The sequence below is a fragment of the Mustela nigripes genome, chromosome 6, assembly GCF_022355385.1.
Source record: "Mustela nigripes isolate SB6536 chromosome 6, MUSNIG.SB6536, whole genome shotgun sequence".
Taxonomy (NCBI): Eukaryota; Metazoa; Chordata; class Mammalia; order Carnivora; family Mustelidae; genus Mustela; species Mustela nigripes.
In genome coordinates, this window is record NC_081562.1 from 45,914,223 (window position 1) to 45,930,870 (window position 16,648).

Below are 16,648 nucleotides of genomic sequence, written 5' to 3' on the forward strand. Positions count from 1 at the left end.
AAATCATTTTGAATAATTTTAAAGGCAGGGTAGAAGACTGGTTTTATTTTTTGGCTTCCTTTGGAATTCTTCTGTAACAACAGTTCTGATATAACCCTGAAGCTTGGTGAGCCCCAACCTCACAGAGAGATCCTTTGAAAAGATCCACTTATTTTATAAGCCACATTAAGTCTGACACGAAATGTACACTTTCGTATCTAGGAACCCCAGCAAAGGAGATTAGTAGCCAAAAAAGCAATTAAGTTTACAGTAGGGTAACAGATACTATATCTAATACAACAACTTGGAAAAGGAAGTAAAGCAAAGGTCATATCAACAAGAAAAAAAAGTAACATTAAATAGCAGGGTTTTGTTTCGTTTTGTTTTTGAAGAAACAAAATCCCATATTCCAAAATCTTTCTATCTCATCTAATAACTACATGTGTTTGGATGTTTGGAAAAAATAAGAGAAGAGGCCGCGGCATTACCGAAGCTGGTAACTGGCCCAAACCCCAGGGAACCAGGCTGTGAAATTCAAGCATCTGGAGCATCGGGTTCCTGATTAACTTTTTCAGTTTGATCTCAGATCCCACTCTAGTAGATGCTGTATTGTAGAATCCCAAGCAGGCTGTGTCTGTGTGTCTTACAGGAGTGGCGGCTTAGGGTTTGAATAAATACATCCAACTACCCCAACTTAAATACAACAACCCGAACGCAGAGCTATTGGAAAAACCAACCATGTTTTAGGACTGCGTAATAATCAAGCCCTTTCACATCAAGGTAAAGGTGTCCCCACCAAAGAACGGGGCTCTGTGACACAGACACCAATTATAAATCACCCCTTGGTGATTCTGTTTAGTTACATAGCATTGTAGACCCCGGGGCTTACAATGGTTGTGCAGCCCATGAAACTATCTTTAGCTGGAGTTCCTCTTCTGTGTCAGTATGCTATTTTGAACTAACAATGCTCTCAGATGAGCCGAAAAGATGTATTTAGCTCCCACCATTACAATTTCTGATCCTCTTTACTTTAGCTCTTTTGAAATAACATGAAAGCTTTGGCTTGCTAATTACTTTTATCCAGCCCATAGAAAAATTAGTTTATCTTCCTGATCAAAGCAAATTAGGCAGATCATGGCTGATTAGAATGCAACAGTAAAATCGCCATACTTTCCCTCCCATCCCCTTTCTCTCAGAAATAGGGCCTGTGTCAAATATGTAGGTATTTCCCACGGCCGGGCCGGACTCTGTTTCCAACAGGGACTGCAGCTTGGACAATGGTTCTTACACAGACACTAAAGTTCTTTAGTTCAGTCATTGTGTTCGAGAAGAACTAGTAACCCCTTAGCTAGCATTTGATGAAACATCTAGATTTACATATTTCCTTAATTGCATTTTTGAATGTGAGCGAGATTTATCAGACTAGAGTTAAATGCCTCTTTTATTCCCCTACCCAAGGCAAAATTCAACTCGATGCTCTAAAAAAAAATTAAATAAATAAATAAATAAAAGTGAGGTGGGGGGTATGTGTGGAATCTTACTTAATTCCGATCTGAATAAATTTGAAGACTTCAATAAAGTGGGGCGAGGGAGTCACATTACCAAACACAGGAAAGATATACCTTTACCTTTCAAAGAGGAAATGTCCATTTCCAAAGATCTGGCTTACTCAGCTCTTGCAAAAAGCCTATTTTGATTTTCATAATGAATGTTATTACTGGTTGCCAGAGTCCCCAGATCAGTTGCTAAAAACCTCCAAAACGGTTGTCCTTAATAATTTCTCGCATAAAATCTCCATCAAATGTAAAAACTGGAAAGTTAGATTTACTCTTCCTTATTTATTTACTATAAATTAACAGTAAATCTTGTATTTAGCTCCATTTAAACCTCCCTCTGCAGCTGCCCATTTGAAAAATAAAATGGTTGCCTTCTTTCACTTCAGTGGGCACAATACAAAACATCCATTGAGCTTTCCCTTTATTGCAGCTGCCAATGCCCAGCCGACTTTTAACAAACCAACCAAGCGGAATCACAATGCAGCTGCAACATTTTATGGTATTTCTGTTGGTTCTCTTTTGAGACTGAAGGTGTTAATTAGGAATCAAAGAACACAACCCTGCCAGCTTTCTTTCACAAACCATACCCTGGTCACTGCAGTTTTCAGAAGAAAATAAATCTAATAAAGGGATAAAAATGTTGTTTGTCACACCAGTAAAGTGTACTTAAGACCCTTTGATCAAAAGCTTTTTATGTCGTCTTGTCAGATGGGCTGGAAATATTGTATTTTTCCCCCTTTCTCTCCCTTCTTCATGCAGACTTCTCGGAATTTTGAATTTAAAGACTGTCTGGTAGGAAAAAAAAATATAAGCCTAGTCATATGCTGGGTTATTACGTATAGGCGGAAGCTGGTCTCCTACAGCAGAGTCATTTTGTTTCTCAGAAAACCGTTCACATTCAACGGTGCGTCATGTTACACATTCACACAAAACTGGGCCTTCTATTAGCATATTTACCGTATTCTAACCACAGGTTCTCGCACATGCCCTTTACATAAACATCTGTCAATACTCCATTTGGGATAGATTATTCATTGCATCAATCTTTTCCAGTCTTATAAGAGGATCCTTTTTTACATACACAGAATTGAATATCGTCATAAGCACAAAACCCAGATATATATACACACACAGGCAAACATCCATATAATGTGAACTTTTTAGATACTGTGTCATTTTTATATAGTTTTTTATGCATCTCGAGTATCGCGCATTCAGATGCAACAGCGTGAAGTCGTTACCTTTAATCTTCGGTCAAAGTTAAAAGCTTAGGGTAAGTTTATGAAGTTAACACTGCTGGGAATTAGTCAAGCCTGCTAGCTTTCTCAGCAAGAGGTTTTGCTGCTAGATGCACACATCATGCCAAAATCCATTAATCCTGCTTGAGAGAGGCAGAAAGAAGGTCTCCTTGTTGATTTAATGTTAATGAAATGAATGGGCTCCTGAGGCTACCTACAGAGGCCCTCTAAACTGCAAAACAAATAAAGTCATTTTAAGTAATGCTCACTGCAGGAGAGTCGACAATGCTCCCAGATTTGCTGTACAAAACGGATGGTGGGGGTGGATGCGTAGACACCTCCCCTTTTTACCATCTTGCGACACCTGTCCTGTACGATACACACAAATGTCAAACTGACAGATTGACAGAGAACTGGAGAGACCTCAGAGCATATGCTCACCTCTCGGACTTTACAGATATGAAAACTGAGGCCGGGAGGGTATGCACATCCTGCCAGAGATCCTACGGCTGGTGGGGATGGGAGAGAGCTAGATCGAGATCAGTGGTCCTCAAAACTTGACCCCACACTGAATTTGCCCTGGGGAGTAAAAAATTCATTCTGATGCCTCGCTTCTTCCCGCAGAGATTCTGACTGAGCTGGTCTGGTGTGGGATCTATGCCTCAAGTTGGTTAATGTTAGGTTCCAGATGGAGCTCATGTGCAGACAATGTGAAAACCATGGACTAGACCTCTAATCTAGCACACTGCTCCTCTGCACCTGCAGTTGGTTCTGTCTCACTGCATCACAATGTTAACTATTTCCCAGCTCCTAGGATGATGCTGGGCGCCTTAGCATCCTAGGGAGAGTAGATACATGTGTTGGGAGATTTTCAGGCTGTTTGCCAAATGAGTTCCATTTCTTCCATGTGTAAATGCAGAGATGTGCTCCCGCCGTGGGTGTGTAGTATGTGCGAGTGTGTGTGCAGACCCCCTGAAGGACGGACATGGACCTGTTGGGTGAACCCACCCCATAGCGGAGACGGTCGCCAGCGTCTGTGTCCTTTTGGCAGCTTGAGCTCAATCCTTGCTTTTTCTCTCTGTCCTGCAGTTGATTTCACCTTTGCTTTTTTATTCTTTTCTCATCTGTCCCTGTTTCCTTTGGGCTGCCGCTTTTCTCTTACCCTCTCACTACCCGGAGAACTGTGCTTTGTCTAAGGAAGATCCTTCTGACTCTTCACTTGAAATTGTGTGACCTTTGCTGCCTTCTCATCCAGCCTGGGTTGGTGACTGTTCCAAACTGCCTAACAGAGAAGAAGCTAGGTTGAGAGATCCCACTTGTCCATTCTAAGCTGCTGGGGAACACTGACGTCATAGACGTCATAGACGTCTGCCTGAATGTTCCTTCAGTTTTGGCTTGAGGGCTGTAAAAATAAATCAGCTTCTTACTTTAGTGATTCAGTGGGCACTCAAGAATTCCAGAATCATCCTGTCACACGCAGTAAGAAATGCAAGTGTTCCGAGAGGGGAGAGTTCCCTTGTCCTTTTCAGACCTGCTCTCTTGACTTCATTGGTCATGGGTGAAGCAGCTTGCCTCTTCTGCAGGGAGGTGTGGAGAATATGGGGAGATGGTGACACAGGGCTCATCTAGCAGAATTAAAAGGCTGTCTGGTCCAATAACCGCCCACCCATCTCTCCTCTCTGCTGGGGATCATTGGGCCTAATTCCAAGGCCCCCAGCTCAAAGACAAGCCTGAGTGGCGCTTTGACCCTCTATTTAACTTTGAATCCCTTCCCCCTCAAAGACTCAAGTCATTGGTAGCTATTATTGTCCAGGAAATAATTTCAGCCTCATTGTCATCACTGACTGCAAAGATCCTTCCTGCGATTGCACTGAACTGCTTCTTTTTAAAGACAGCTGCCGTAATTCCTCACGAAAATTCAACTCTTTTGAAGGTATTTTCAGATAGACCTAAACCTATTCCTTACATGTTTTTTTCCCCCAGAGTTATTTTTTTCAGCTGTTAATACATTGAAAAAATCAAACACATTTTTGTTGTGTTGAAAACATAGTTTTCCGGGGTACATCTCTGGCTCTGAGAAAAGGCTGTTTTCCCTCTGTCCTCTCCGCCCCCAACGCAATCTGTCCTCTCTTGCCTGCTGCTACAGCAAGTCAGCCGCTGAGATTGGGCTTATGAGAGCCTAACTGATTTTTTCCTACATACTCCGGAGAAGTCATGGGGATGGGTGAGATGAAAATGAGAGGAGAAAAACAATTTCAGCCCAGGACCACAAGTTGTGGGCCATTCATTGAATCCTGTCTGAAGAGTGGGCTTTTACCATCAGGCCACGGGCTCACTCTCCGTGACAAAGTGTCTACTCGGTCATCCGTCACCCTGGAGGTCTGTGCAGTGTCTACACAATATTATGCACTCATGTGAAAATATGAGATGTCATTTAATACACAGAAATTTCTATTTGATACCAAGGATCAAAGATGAAAGAATCTTTTAAACTTAAACAGGTGCTGGGTGATACACCACTCATGGGAAGCTGCCCCTTTTTGCTTCCCCTGGTCTTTTACCTAGTAGGTAAAAATTCTTGTTTAATGAACGTTATATAGGGCAATGGATTCAACTATTTTAGGGAACAGCAATAGGAGGCAACTCTGTATTTGAAAAGCACGGGTTTAAGGGCACCTGGGTGGATCAGTTCATTGGGCATCGGACTCTTGACTTCGGTTCAGGTCACGATCTCAGGGTCCTGAGATTGAGCCCCGTGTCAGGCTCTGTGCTCAGTGCAGAGTCTGCTTGAGATTCTCCCTTTCCCTCTGCCCCTCCCGGTGCTCACCCTCTCTCTAAACAAATAAATAAATAAATCTTTTCTTAAAAAAGAAAAGCATGGGTTCAGTGTTTTAACGGCTGTAACTTCATCAGCAACAAAGACCATAGCACGCAACATTTAATTCCCACTCCACACATGAGGCACTATGCAAAGGGCTTTACATGAATGATCTTACCAATCTTCACAACAATCCCGCAAGGGAGGTTATCATAATTATTGACATTTTACACATGAGGAAACTGAGACACAGAGTAACTTGCCAAGGTTACTCGAGATAGGTCTGAGATCTTTGCCAAGCTGTTCTCATTTCTGAAGTAGGGATAATTATAACTTTTACTGCCTGTTATGAGGGGTAAATGAGAAATTGGGGACAAAAAGCACTTTCTGAGTGGTTTTCCCTTTCTAGGGAGTTTACAAACACTGCAGTCTGCCAAGTGTAGAGGCAAGGACCTCTCTGCTTTCAGAATATAAGATTATACCAGCGATTTTATCAGCTTGTCTCCCTTTTTGTTACATATTTGAGGGCCAGAGAAATGGGGCCTTGTATCTTAGATGTAGAAAAGTGCATTTCCCACAGTTTAGGGGAATAGAGAGAGACAAAGGTACTGACTCTCCCTGGAGCTACCCTGGGAAAGGCCAGAGCATGGACAAGAGGGTATTTTAAAATATAGGTTTTAGTGTTGTTTAGGTATGGGATGGCCTATGGATCAGGAGACAACTGTTAGTGAAAAGATAGTGTTTTACTCACATTTCCCAAGAGTCGGGGGCATATCAGGCCATGCAAAGTCACACAAGCTCACATGGGTGAGCACCAGAGTCAGGAGGAAGAAGGAGAGGGAGGAAAGCAAGCATGGGCATGAGCTTTCATGGTGGTTTCCATGTGCAGGAATAGGTAGGGAAAGCAAACTAGGAACTGGCTAGTCGGAATAATTTCAGCAGGCTCGGGGGCACAGGGGCTGTCCAAGAGTGGTCTGGTACCTGGAGCTGGCGTCATTAGGAGAGGCAATATTGCCCTAGAGCACCTCCTAAGAGCCTAATAATGAAGATGGTGGGGGTGTGGGCTTTGGATTGGTTGGTTTGCATATGAAAGGCACACTTGCAGAGAAGTACCCTCTATCTCTAGGAATTTTAGATAGCCCTGATAGGCCCAAGTCTCCCGGGTCCCCAAGTCCCCAAGAGAGCAAAGCATCACAAAAATGCAGAAAATGAAAAACATGATTAATACACAGGGATTCTGAAACACACACACACACACACACACACACAGGGTTTCTGTGTTCTGATCTAAATCCCAGGGAGATTCTTCTTTGGTTCACGAAAACCCATAACTCAAGGAGTATACATAGTCTAGTAATGAAAACAGACAAGCGGACAAATATGGTAGTCAAGTATGGGGAGTTCTAGGACAGAGGTGGGCTCAGCATGATGTGGAAGCATCAAAGACTGGGTTCTAGAGGTGTGGGTCCCAGGAGGCTTTCCAGAAGAAGAGGATGCTTGAACTGAGTATGGAATGATTCCTCCTACAAGTCCAAAAAATGAAAAAGAAGAGAGGCATTCCATGCACACACCAACATACATGAACACCTGGAGGAAGGAAATATGGAAATTGCAGGTGGAGTTCGATATGCTGGAGTTAAGAGAGAGTCAAGGGAGTCAGAGAGTCAAGAGAGGAGGGGCTGAGCGGTAGAGCTGGCAGCAGGGGAGGAATGAAGCAAGAGAAGCTTACTTTGTGGGTCAAACTGAGAATTTAAACTTTATCATGAAAGCCACAGGAAACCACTGAAGGACTGAACAAGAAAGACATGACGCGAGGTGCATCTTAGACAAACAAGCATGGGGGTAGGGAATGTGTGTGCTGAGGGTCTATGTAAACCAAGACAGGAGGCTGCCGCAGCAATCCAGGCAAAAAGCAAGGAGAACATGAACTAAGGCAATTTTAGTGCTCGATGAGAAAGGGAGCACATTCAGGAGACATGAAGACAATCTCAACTTGGTCAAGTTAAGGCCACAAATGAAATTCAAATTATAATGACGGGCCACTGGGTGGATTGAGGCCTCTGCCTTCGGCTCGGGTCATGATCCCAGGGTCCTGGGATCGAGCCCCGCATCAGGCTGTCTGCTCGGCGGGGAGCCTGCTTCCTCCTCTCTCTCTGCCTACTTGTGATCTTTGTCTATCAAATAAATAAATAAAAATCTTTAAAAAAATTATAATGAACACAAGTTTAACTACCATGAACAGACATTTGGGGAATTATTTATTTATTTCTCAAACTAAATCTGGTTGTTTCCTTCTCTTTTGAAGATTTTTAGGTGATACAGAGACACTTTCTCTGTATCTTACAATGGGCTAAAAAAAAAAAAAGATGATACGGTTAAAATCCAGGCACATATATTTATGTATATAGCACACATAAACAACAGGACTCTTTGGCAACACCTAGAAAAGTAACTGGGAACTTTAGAGTTCACTTGAGTGTCTGGCATTGGAGCAAAAAAGTGACAAGAAGGAACACTCAACTGGGGTTCGAACTCTATCTTTGCCAGCCATGTGCTTTCGTGAATGTCATTTACCTCTTAGGAACATGAATTTCATCATCTGTGAAATGAAGGTGTTGGATTAGGTGACCTCCAAGGTCCTTCACATTCTAAATCCCACGGGTGGACATAGCGTTTGACTCATCAGAGACCTCTGCAACCCATCTAAGTGATTCTCATTCTGTTTATTTGGGCAATTAGGCTAATGGTCCAGCAATCATGATTAAATTTCAGTTTTGTACTCTGTAATGTGACCTTAGGTATACAGCTTAGTCCTGCTGGTAACCTGTGCATAAAAGATTATCCTTAGTTCTTTACAGTAGAATGTACTCTACATGCAAATAGCTACTAGCACAAGCTTTGAATTGGTATGATCTTTAACATCAATCTATCAAAATTAGCCTTTCCCTTCCCAATATGCAATTAACTCTGTTTTGAGGCCTTTCTACAGCTAAGGCAAAGGGGGCCTCAAATTACTACCTTCTAGTCATTCAGGACCAGACTGTATCTACCTAACACTTCTTAGGATTGTAAGACCGTGGGGAAGCAGTCTCTAGGCTGGGTGACCAGCAGCTGTAAGGCGGAAGGTGCATTCTTGCTGTCAGTGAATCACATTGCTAGAACTTCTGAGATCTTCAAATGAGATATGCTTACACCCTGGGAGAATCTGGTTTAACTAGGATTTCCTTTGCTACCCGAGCTTGAAGACTCAGTGAAAAAAGATCTTGAACTTCCTCTGTTGCCCAGAGCCCCCAGAGAACAACAGCTGCTGAGGGAAGGGGCTGCTGTGATGCGGGCCTCCCACCAGAGGGAGAGTGATGTGGCTTCCCCAGCTTAAAATGAAAGACCCCAACTTTAGTGCACTTAGAACTGATACTTTAATCCCAAAGACTCTTCTCTCTAAACTTCCCTCCATCTCTAGTTTGAAGCCCTGGGGGAAAGTATCTGAGATAAGGAGAAGGCATGTTTCCAGTCCTCTGATACTATCTAGAAGCCAGGGATGGAGAAGGATTGAGAAAGATGCGGGGCGGGGGGGAGGGGGGGCTAGTAGAGGTCTCACCGTCTGAGTTCTGCCTGTACAGCCTCTTGGCTAGCAGATTTCCTTACTTCCTCTTTCCATGTCTGTTGGCACTTTTTTTTTTCCCCCTAGGCTTTCCTTTATTGGGTAGTTGATACGCCAATGGTCATAGAGTAGTTCTACGGGCAAATGCAGACATGTCTGCTAAGGGTCCCTTCAGGCCAGGAAGTTTGAAGAGAAAATAAGGAAGATGTCTAATTTCTGTCTTCCCTAGAAGATGCCAAACTCAGTCTGTAGATGCATTCGACAAAACTGTGGAACAAGTGTTTATTACCAAAGTCTCAATACGTACACAAAAATAGATGATTTAGGAAGGTGACTTCTTCCATGGAAAATTTTATTTGGTTTTTATAACCAAATAATCCTCACTGTATATGTATACAAAAAGTGAAAGGTTATTTCGTGCTGATAGATTGAAAGACCAGTTGATTATGTAACCGAGTTCCTTCAAGTAAGTGCCTCCCAAGAAAATTTATAACCTGAAAACTTAAGTGCCATGTGGTGTTTTGTATGTTGAACCAATAAACTCATTAAAATAACATTGGGTAAACCCAAACACAGCACAATGAAATTTCTAACACAGCCCACATTAACCAACCAACTTTAAAATAATATCTTTGTTATGTACTAAGGTTAAAAATTCAGCAAATTCTTTATATTTTTTCCACTTGAGATCATGTGTGGTTTTCTACTTTCCTGAGAAGTACACTTTTGCGGCTTTTTTGATCAAAGGCAGGTTATTTTTGCAAATAGACATCTTTTGTAGATGTCCCTGTTCTACTTAATTAAGGTTTCAAGAAAAAAGAAGCACAGAAATATTTAACAGCTTTTCAGTGAAACATAAAAATTCCCAGGTCCTCTTCTGAGTGTCGACTTTGGAAAGGAAGGCACAAATGTAAGGTTAGCCATCTGTGTGTGTGTGTGTGTGTGTGTGTGTGTGTGTGTTTGTGTGTGTGAGGGAGACAAGGAGGAGGAGGAAGGAAATAAAGGAATTTGGCTGCAAAATTGAGTAACAGTTTGAAACACTTGGCTTCCAGTTGTGAAAGATGAGCAACACTGGAGAGAAGGCAGGGCTGACAAGGGACCACTTGAAGAAAGCTTAATCTCAGCTGGCAAGCTGAGGAGGAAGGTCAGCTCAGTGCACGCGTTCTCAGCTGGAGGTGGGCTCCCTTTGCCAGCACGATTGTCTTCTGCATTTCAGCTTCTGAACTAAACCGAAGGTGCCTTCCCGCAGCCAGCTCCTCAGCCTCTCGCCTTGAAAGAGCTGGCTCTCCGCTGCCTCGCCATGTCAAGGTTACATGTCATTTCCACGGAGCGAGTGGCAGAAAGGAAACCGTTGCTTACTGGTATGTCGGTGCCGTGGGTGTTCGTGGGTGGAGGACAGAGACTGCTTTCCTCCCTCCTGCCAGCCACAGTCCTTGTTCGAAGAGGAAACCAAACTCCTTCTGAAGGCAAGGACGATAAAAGGAATACAGAAAAAAATGCGCGTACCTCACAAAGGGGACACTTGAACGTGACTGCTGAGTAATTTTAAATTATTAATGTTAAAACAAAGCTGGAGTTGAGAGTGGTGTTCTAGGGGATTTTAGGGATTTTATCCATGTGTATCTTACATTTTCTAAACATTGATTCTTACTGGATGAGATGCTCTTTACACTGAATATAATTTATAATTGATTCGCTAGCTATGGGTTTTTCATATCATTGACTTCGTAAGGCCATAAATGATGAACACACATTAGATTTCTAGCAGCAAATGAAATAAGACTGATGAAACAAGATGGATGGTTTAGGAAGAGTTTTTCTTCCTAAGAAACATTTTTTAGGGAAACTTTTCTCTGGTGCATCCGGATTTCTAATTTACACAGAAGTCAGTATCACTGCCCTAACTGTTAAACTGTGCACGGTTTACAGACAGCAAAGTAGACAAAACTTTGAAATAATTTCCATTCTGAATCAAATGGTAGTATGGCCTTTATGACTTCAGTTTATCTTATCAGCTTTAAAGGTGAATACAAACTCAAATAAAATCTGCCCATTAAGAAAGTACATGTCTCTTTGACTTGAGAAATAGTTCCAAAGAATTCAGCTGCTTTATTTGACGCATCGATCTGGTCAGAGAAAAAAAGAAAAGAGTTTTATTCTTGACTTGGAAGTTATTAGTCAACTGATCACTTTTTAGAATACTTAGGCAGCTACCACAATTTATCTCTGACTTGGGGGCAAGAAAAATTATTCCTGTGGTAGTAATAAAATGGATATATGAAAAAATATCTACTAAACTTCAAATATCAGCCCTCAGCTATATAATGTTACTCTCACTTTACTGAAAATTTAAAACTGCATTTCCCAGTTAGCTGAAGAAATACTTCTGGTATTAGAGCTTTGTAAATTGTGTTGCTGGAAAAAAAAAATGTGCTGAAATATTTCAGCACCAATTACAATCATGGGGAGGCATAGCTATAAATTAATTAGAAGGCTGATTTTCTTGTGTTTCTGGTAAACTGACTCTGAAGATAATTTCAGAGAGGTCCCCAAACACATCAAGGAATAGAAATATCCTTGAATAAGCAGACAGGCCTGCAAGTTAGGGATGATGATAGTATCTGTGTCACAGATTGCTTGTGGGCCTATGAAGGAGTAAAGTACTTAGCATAATGCCTAGTACTCCGGAGGAACAATATAAATGTCAGCTGTTATTCTAATAAAGTAATTTAGATATGTAAATTCTGGTGCATTTGTTAAAATAAACCCCTCCTTGCATCCTTTAAGCTGCATACAATTTAATTGTATTTCAAGTGGGGCTGGGCCGTACAGAGCTGCAGAGAGCCTTTTGTGGTTCTGTTAAGTGCAGAGGGGCCTCTTTCAGCCACTGGGATTTCAGCTCTCTTCACTTCCACACCGTCACTGTTTACTGAACACCGCTTAAGTGTCAGGCACTGGCATAGGCACTTGGGTTATAAAGTGGACAATTTCCTACCCTGGAGGAGCTCACAGTCTAGTGAGGAGAAGAAACCCTGAAGGGAAGAGAGCTCATCATCACATCCTGGAGTGTTATTCCACTTGACCTTAAAAGGAAGACCCTTTCACAGACGTGGTCCATGCCTCTGCGTCCTCTCAGTGTGAACTGCTGCTTTTCCATTCCCAGTCTTCAACACCGAGAACAGGGGTCATAAATAGATGAAGGTATGAGGAAAGGGTCTGGCTTGTGAAGCAGTTTTAAAACGGCTCTTCTCCTACTGCAGACACCCTGTTAACAGTCTTTTACTATTACCCCTAGACAATGCAATTGCATTGCTTGAAATCAAATGACTAATGTTCTTCTACCTACCAGTTTCAAAGAAGGCATTTTCATTGGGCTTGATCAATGTAATAATAAAAAAAAAATTCACTGGGAGAGGTAGGAGAAAATAAATGCCAGGGATTTCAAGAATGGGCCTGCCTCCCACCTCTGGAGAACAAAGTTAACTTTGAATTATGAAAAATTTTATGAAAAAAATCCACACTACCGTCGATGAAATATCTCCTTTTCCCATAGAAAAAGTTGTTCCCTGGGTGAGACGGAGTGTTGTAGTTGGCGTCTATAACAAGTGAATAAAAATGTGGATTGAAGCTGACAGATACGGGAATAAAAAAGTTGCAGGAGGTTAGAACTCGTGGATCCATTTAACAAATGAAATTCTGCTAAGAGACATCAAAAATAGCGGCAGGACTAGATGATCAGCTTGTTTTCTTTGGTATGTAATATATCAGTTGTGGTTCTGATGAAAGTCTGATTCATCTTTGTGCTATAAAGTGAGACTATATAAAGGAAAACATTGCAACAGGAGTGAAGAGGTTGAATCTCATAGGAAAGAATTTGCCTTCTCATGAAGAATTTAATTTGCCAGAAATATCCACTTGTGGAGTGTTTACGAGGAAATGTACCATTTAGCATTATTCTAAATTTATATAAGTAACTGAACAAAAACAAAAAATTACTCCACAGAACTGCTCAATGCAGAGCTCACTACTGTTTTCCATTTCTATCTTATGGCATGTGATTTGGATTAATTGGAAACATACTTCAGTTCATAGCTAAAATGACTTAAATGTATGAATTTTATAGAAAAAATATAAAAAGTGTTTTACTAAGGTCAGTAGTTATTAGGTATCAGTTATAAAACTACAAATATTCTGCAATGTTTATTATATGACAGCTTTTTGGAGTTAATTGCTTACATGGATACTATTTCTATGCCTTTGACAGATGCCTTGGAAATTAAAAAAATCAAATAGTTCAGTTAAAAAACTTAATTTCGAGAAATCATAGACCAGCTTAGTGTTTTTGAACTTCAAACACATCTAATTGGGAATGGTTCCATTATCAAAACACATTTCATTTAACTACAAAGGTTCTTCTTTTTAATTCCAATTTTCTAATTCGTTTGTGATTGCTATCAGAACTCCTTTACTTTGAAGAAAACGCGTAAGGACAAAAAAAGATTGAAGATCTGATTGAAGATCATATTTCTTTTATGTAAAACTTCATTCTCGTCACACAAACTGTCATACACATATTGATCATATTCAGTAAAATATTTATCTTAAATCTACATCATAAAATTGAATCAGAACCACTGCTTTAAAAAAAAAATATCACTCGGAATAATTTAGTCAATGAGTTTCAGTAATTGCCCCCATTAACAAAAACACTACGTAAACAACGCTGGGAATCCTGGAGAAAAAGAAAGAGCTTCTTTAAAATGAAGGAAAGTCACTGACATCTTTCTATTTTCAACGAATTTTGAAAGCAGTCTGTAGAGCAAACTGCATAAATTCTGCAATCGATCTAAATTTTAAGACTGTTATAAGAACTAAAGCCTTTTGTAACCATTTCTAAACTACAAACATTTTCTTTGATTTAAAATACTTTTCTTTGCTTGCAGGGAAGCAGAAATATATTAAACCATTTCAAAGAAGATTCTAAAAATATTCTTTAATTTTGAAACTGCATCTTAAATGCTTAAAACATATGCATGACACCAGGGCCATACTTAATTGGTTATAATTGGGGGTTTTGATCAGTTTTTATTAATACCAGTTTTGCTAACTATGTGTAAAATTAAATTTTGTTATAAAGTTGCATATGGAAAAGTAAGCAAGCTACACAAAAATTTTTTAAAAAATTCATTCTCCCCGTTCCTTTGGTTCATGTGACATGAATTTGCTTGTGGATAAAATATTCGTGTCTTTAAGCAACAGCAGGGAAAAACTCAGCGTTCATTTAAAAATAAAGTGGCTGTTCTAGATCAATAAACAAAAGTATATTTTCTATACTGAAACTATATTAGGATGTTCATAAGGATTTAGTTTTCTGTCTGGATGCCACACTAACTGGGGGAAAGACACATCTAAGTAGCATAGGGGAAATTATTTTTGAAACCCAATTAGCAAAAAATGTCCATGTTTCATGCATTAAAATAATTTACTCATAATAAGATCATCTGCTTATTTCTGACAGATTGAAATGTATTGAACACTGTAACTAGTTGTTGCTTGCTTTTAGGTCTCAACCTTAGTGTCTCCCTTACTTTAATGCAGAGGGAGCTTTATTAGCCTATTTACTATTTTGTGAAATCAGAGCCCAAAATGACTGGGGGAGAGAGAGAGAGAGAAAGAGAAGATTAAGATTGAGATTTTCCAGTGTTTCCACCATGTATAGTGGTCCAAATACAGATCTACCGGGGAATGCAGTTCAGTAAGAAAAGAGAATCAGTATTAATGTTTAGACTGGCTTAAGATGGTGCTTTTCTGGGGGAACAAAGATTACAAAACTGCACATAAATAGCTCTTACTTTCTATGAAGAGGCTCAGGAAACTTTCTTTACCTACGAGTCTGGCTAGCCAGCTATCAGATGATGGCAAATCCGTTTGCCAAGTGTATCCAGCTGCAACTTGCCATCATCAATCTGTTTGAAGAAAATTAAACGCTTATTCTTCTGTGGGGAGGGAAGGAAGATTAAGAGATAATATTTTGACTCAAATAAATGGTGATCACCTACGACAAACAATTAAAGATAGCAGTCTGTTTTTTTACCCACATCAACCCTGGGCACGGTTTGATGTTCTCGCCAAAGCTTAATGACGGTGTGGCCCCAGCGGTACCCGGCTATAACTTCATGGTCTCTTTCAAGAGCAAAGGGAAGTTATTTTTTAAACTAAGGAAACCAATCCATGCTTATTTATTTGATTATGAGTAAATAAAAATTTCTCTTTCAGGTTAGGAGCATACAAGCTAAGGCAGAAATGGTCAGATAATTCTAGGTGTAACCAAAAGAGGGCACCATCTGCCCTTAATGTCTACACAGAGTTCCTGTGGTTGGGAAGACAAAACCCAAAACTCTCCAAGCCTCTTACCCACCGCCCCATCCCCCTCCCAGAAAGGGCATCCGGTGGCTCCTGACATTTTGTACTCTATAAGGAGATTAAATTCTGAAACCACACCTTATGAGGAACATGGGTTTGGTTATTTACTTCAGGACTGATTTCTACATTTAGCACTGATGGTGCCTGACATGTTAGTAGCGAGAAACAAGTTTTTAACTTTCACTGGGACACTTTTCAGACACTTTGAGATTAATATTTTATAGCACACTGAGAGAATTTCCCATTAGGCCGGAGTACAGGCTGTCATCAAACCGCACGAGAAAGAGATGACAATTAACTTCCCAACACTATCTTAACTCCAAGGAGTTATCTATAATGATAGATAGATAAGGAATGGTGGCAGGAAGATCTCCTCACCTACTGAGGACACAGTTAGATGCATTTGAGGTATGTGGGAAATCATCTGAAACAGCATATGATGCCAACTTTTAGTAACAGAAGCCTAACAAATGTTCACTCTTTCAAGTGGGAGGAAAAAAAGCATCCTGACACCACTCAAATTTATTTTCTGTATTCTTATGACACGTGTATGATTGCAATCCATCCGTGTTTGGGGGGACTGCACACCTCCCTTATAACTAATCAATTTCTTCAGGGCAATGGGGCAGAATAGTTCCAGGCTCTTGAGCGCAGTTGCCAAACTGCTCTCAAAAACTCACTATACAGAAGACCCTATGATTCTTGAAACAATGAGTTTAGCGTTTAAACCAGAGGCTGGGGATGAGCATTTCACTTTGTAGTACAACAGACTGCTGTTGAGGAGGAAGAAATGTGAATTCTTAGAGAATGGTCATTTCCACCACTGTAAACGTATCACTACCACCTGCAATGAGTGCAATTGGAGGAAAACCTGGTGGGGAAATACACAATTTTATAATTTTTTCAAGTAAAGAAAAAAGCACGCCAAATAGTTTTATGGTAGATGAGAAGGAGACTGCCATCTGCTAACACTAAAATCTAGCAGGATCGTGCCCTCTTTTCAACGCAAATATTAAAGCAAATAAATTTTTTT

At 40.5% G+C, this 16,648-nt stretch overlaps 1 protein-coding gene across 1 annotated transcript in view; it reads right to left on the reverse strand.

Moving 5' to 3' along the window:
• LGR5 (leucine rich repeat containing G protein-coupled receptor 5) overlaps positions 1 to 16,648 on the reverse strand; it is a 123,342-nt gene that overhangs the window by 104,893 nt on the left and 1,801 nt on the right. The gene's annotated exons all lie outside the window — the stretch shown is intronic.